The sequence below is a fragment of the Sardina pilchardus genome, chromosome 6 (assembly GCF_963854185.1).
Source record: "Sardina pilchardus chromosome 6, fSarPil1.1, whole genome shotgun sequence".
NCBI lineage: Eukaryota > Metazoa > Chordata > Actinopteri > Clupeiformes > Clupeidae > Sardina > Sardina pilchardus.
Window position 1 is genome coordinate 5,605,114 of NC_084999.1, and position 5,000 is coordinate 5,610,113.

At 45.4% G+C, this 5,000-nt stretch overlaps 1 long non-coding RNA gene across 3 annotated transcripts in view; it reads right to left on the bottom strand.

The window, feature by feature from the left end:
- LOC134082464 (uncharacterized) overlaps positions 1-5,000 on the bottom strand; it is a 115,139-nt gene that overhangs the window by 19,647 nt on the left and 90,492 nt on the right. The window lies entirely within an intron of this gene.

Sequence of the window (5,000 nt, forward strand, 5' to 3'; positions counted from 1 at the left end):
TGACAGGTACTTCCTCAGGAGGAAGGTAAACACACCTTAATGAGCCCACACACTCAGACAGAAGCGCCACACACACACACACACACACACACACACACACACACAGGACATACCACAGCCTATCTCTTTATAAATGAACAAATATGATGCACATAACTGAGTTGTTAAGATAGACAATGCGATAAAGTACCAAACAAACAAAAAAGCATTTCAGCATCAAATCAAAAACATAAAATATAAAAACATGTCTGTGTGTGTGTGTGTTGGTGTGTGTCACTCTCTCTCTCTCTCTCTCTCTCTCTCTCTCTCTCTCTCTCTCTCTCTCTCTCTCTCTCTCTCTCTCTCTCTCTCTCTCTCTCTCTCTCTCTCTCTCTCTCTCTCTCTCTCTCTCTCTCTCTCTCTCTCTCTCTCTCCCCTGCTCCTCTGTAGGTAGTCTTATCCTCCTCTGCTCTGCTGTGCTGTGTTGTGCTTTGTCCTGTGCTGTGCTGTGCTGTTCTGAGTTGTTGTTTTGTCTGAGGCGGCAGGCAGTAGCAGGCCTGAGGGGATGTGGGGGGGGTGTGGGGGGGATGTGGGGGGATGTGGGGGGGGTGTGGATGTGTCTGAGCGTGAGCAGATCGCATCAGACCCGTCTGCCTCTGACACGCCGCCCTCTCCGTGCCGGGCACATTCCACTGGGTGCAACAGATCCTCCCCTCCGCTCTGCAGGGCAACCTACACGACACACTATACACGGGGCAACCTACACGACACAAGGCATCCACTAGGACATACATACCATACGTATACGGGACAACTTACACGACACAAGGCATCCACTAGGACATACATACCATACGTATATGGGACAATCTACACAACACACTATACGCAAGGTATCCACTGACTAGGACATACATACCATACGTATACGGGACATGCTAAACACAAGGCATCCACTAGGATATGTCATACGTATAAGGGACATCAAATGCAACACGCTATACACAAGACCTCCACTTGGACATACATGCCATATACTGTAAGTATCAGAGATGGGGGACTCGAGTCTAGTGACTTGACTCGAGTCAGACTTAAGTCGCCAGATTGAGGACTTGTGACTTGCTTGATCAACAATGAGAAAAGACTTGACTTGACTTGGACTTGCTACTCATGACTTGAGACTTGACTTAGACTTGCATGCAATGACTCGACAAGTCATTGCTGTCTTGGTTAATTGGTGAATAATAATAATAAAAACTATTTTCGATCGGATATTTCCTGTTGCATGTGGGCGAACCTGGCAACCTATCTACTAGGTGCTAGGTGACGCGCCCGCCATCTACAGTAGAGCGGTCGGGGTTTAGAATGTGGAAGCTGTTCCCAAAATAATAACATTTGGATTTAAAGACTATTCAACTCAACAGAAGAAACGATTCGCCGAGTGCAAGGTGTGCAGCGCAAAAATATCCGACACATCCAGCACCACGTCAAATTTGATCCGCCATTTCCGACTAGGCTACACAAGAAAAGTAAGAAATGTCTCTAGCTAATTTCACATTATTTTTTAATCTAACGTTAGCTGGCAGCTAACATCCCATCTCCATCAGTCAAACGTGACAAGAGCCTACTATTTGCATCACATTAAGTTTGATCATGTTGACTTAGTTTCACATTGATCCCGCCTATCAATTTGACTGAAATACGGTAGCCTATCTGAAAATCACTCAGAGTGCGCAAACCTCCTCCAAGCGAACACATCACCTCCTCTTGCATCCATCCATAACTTTTTGAGTTATCTTGCGAACAAACAAACATATACAGACAAACCAACAAACCCCGATAAAAACATAACCTCATTGGTGGAGATAAAAACTTCGAAACGGTCTTTGTCCCGACGCACATAATTGTTGACATTCTCGATAATGTCGAGGGGAAGCTGAGACAAATCATGCATGACTGCAAGTAGGCTAGGCCTAGGCTATTTCTTTGCGTTGGATGAGAGTAGGCTACAGATGTGATGGATGTTACATCACATCTGTACTCTCATCATGGACGTTAGGAAATGTCTATACATTCTTAAAAATGGAGTGGGAGCATACAGTAAATGCATTGAATATGAGGCTATGCTGCACTAACTGGTTTTCAGTTTTGTGCTATCATTGAATGATGATTTATGTGAGCCCTTTGCACTAAAATTAATAATTTTCACTCATGTGGCTGTGAAATACTTGTATTTGTCGTTAGGGAATGTATAGGCCTATTAAAAATGCATGTGAGCATGTCACAAATGAAATGTATACAGTATTATACATTTAATTCTTATTCAGAATTATTTTGTAGCTTCTCTCATGTCTGATGTGCGAAAGTGTGCAGCCACATTTGGCCCTCTGATGGTGATGATAAAAAATTGTGGCCCTCTTAGTCATGAAAGTTGCCCATCCCTGGTCTACCACATCAATGTAGCTGTTAGTTTGTTAGCGCTAGCTGCTTTTATTTTTGTTAAATCATAAAGTATAACAGCCAAACAACATGCACAAACCCTATTACTGTAAATGTATGTACGTATATGAGAGATGTATGACATAAATGAGAAATGGGCCACTTTCAAGAGTAAATCGTAGTATATAACATAGAAGTGTCTGCATTTCATTTCCGTATGGTATTTATTAATGGAATATTATGCAATGAAAACATGAGCTGCTGTTCCCATGATAAACTACCGTGTTGAGTACTCTGTCTGGTAATTTGGTACATCAGGCCCTGTAGTCGTTCCTAGTAATTCTGATCCTGCTGGTCCTAGTGAGCATTTATAATTATATTTTAGCCTTATATCCCCTTCTTCTATTTGTTAGCCCTTTTGTGCAAAGGAGGGCTACATAAAACTTAGGCTGCCGTCTCTTCAAGTTTTAAGACGGTTGTCTTCCAGCTTATCATATGACTTGACTTGTGACTTGCTTGACCTAAGCTATGACTTGACTTGACTTGACTCGACCTAAGCTATGACTTGACTTGACTTGACTCGACCCTCACAAAAACGACTTGGGACTTGCTTGAGACTTGAAGGTTAAGACTTGAGACTTACTTGAGACTTGCATATGTGTGACTTACTCCCATCTCTGGTAAGTATACTCAACATCAAACAGGACATGCTATACACAAGGAATCCACTAAGACATGGCATACGCATACCGTACATGCCATACGTATACTCAACATCAAACAGGACATGCTATACACAAGGCATCCACTAGGACATGCCACATGTTTTAGGGGACATCATATAGGACATGCTACCTCCGCTGGAACCAGCTCTAACCCAGTCAGGTTCACATCAGTTTCAAACACACACACACACACATATGCACACGCACACCCACCCACACACATACACACACACATTTTAGTTGCCTGAGGTTAACGACACACAGCTCAAGTCTTTCCTTGTCATGTTAAATGAGCCTGGTTGTTCTTTTCAGCTGTCAGGACTTGTCTGATAACTGATAACCTGTATCACTGTTGCAAACTGGGCAAACCTTGTGACCTGTTCGTGTTCGATCACACAGGAAGCCTGTAGAACAGGAAGAGGAAGGTGTTTGACCTCTGACCTCCCAGCTATTTGGATGATTCATTAAACACAGGTTGCTCAGTAAGAAACAAACTTGCCACTCAGGAAACAGGACGCATATCTTTTCATCAATAAATGATACAATTGCCTTTATATAACACTGCTGAGTATTTCATCACATGTCCAGGACAATACTGTGGTCAACAACATGTGGTAAATATGCTTGATTTTTTGTTTTCCAGTATTGTGTTCCTGGCGGAAGTGGATCGGTCACCGTTGGGCAGAGAAGAGACCTGCGGGAGAAGTAGACTGCGGATTCAGAACTCCTGATTTCTTTCAGATAATAGTCCTGGAATGGAAACCATCAAGTGAAACGACATGGGAGAGAGAAGAGGCCAACAGAGCGAGAGAAGGAGAGAGGGGGACAGAGAGAATGATAGATGTGGAGAGAGAGATGAGAGGAAGAGAGAGAGAGAGAGATGGAGAATGATAGATGAGAAAGAGATGAGGAGAAGAGAAAGAGGGAGAAGGTAACAGAAGGAAAGAGTGAGGGAGAGACAGAGAAGTAATAATAAGAAGGAGAGAAAATGACAGATAGACAGAGAGATAGAGAGAACAATAAAGAAAGAGGGAAAGTGACAGAGAGAGAGAGAGAAAGAAAGAGAGAGAGTTTCAGAGCTGGCTCTGTGTGGGGATTGTTTGCAGATGTGTTTTCTCACCAGTGGAGGTGGAGGAGTATGAGGAGGAAGAGGAGGAGGAGGAGGAGGAGGAAGAGGAGGAGGAGGTGGAGGAGGAGGTGGAGGAGGAAGACGAGGAGGAGGAGGAGGTGGCAGAGGTGGAGGAGGAGGTGGAGGAGGAGGTGGAGGAGTAGGAGGAGGAGGAGGTAGAGGAGTAGGAGGAGGTGGAGGAGGAAGAGGCGGCAGAGGTGGAGGTGGAGGTGGAGGAGGAGGAGGAGGTGGAGGAGGTGGAGGAGTAGGAGGAGGAGGTAGAGGAGGAGGTAGAGGAGGAGGTAGAGGAGGAGGTGGAGGAGGAGGTGGAGGAGGAGGCGTGCAGGAGACTAGAGCAGTCGGCGCTTCTGACTCCTGCTCCTGAGTGTCTGCATGGCACGCCTGTCTGCTGCACACTATGGTGACAGTGAGGAATGCCAGCAATTCCACGACTGATAGCCCTGGGAAAACTTCACTGCAAGAGCTGAGATCTATCTTTTCTCTCTCTCTCTCTCTCTCTCTCTCTCTCTCTCTCTCTCTCTCTCTCTCTCTCTCTCTCTCTCTCTTCTCTCCCGTTGCGCCTGCATGTTTAAGTAGACTCAGCAGTTTAAGCACATTTGCAGGCGGTGGAGGCGCGAGATCTGGCGGAGATGTGCGGAGCGCTTGCGGAGGAGTGTGTCCAGACGAGACGAGGAGCGTGTGAGCGCTCCATTCATCAGAGCGCGCTCTGTACATGCGCTCATAAAGGC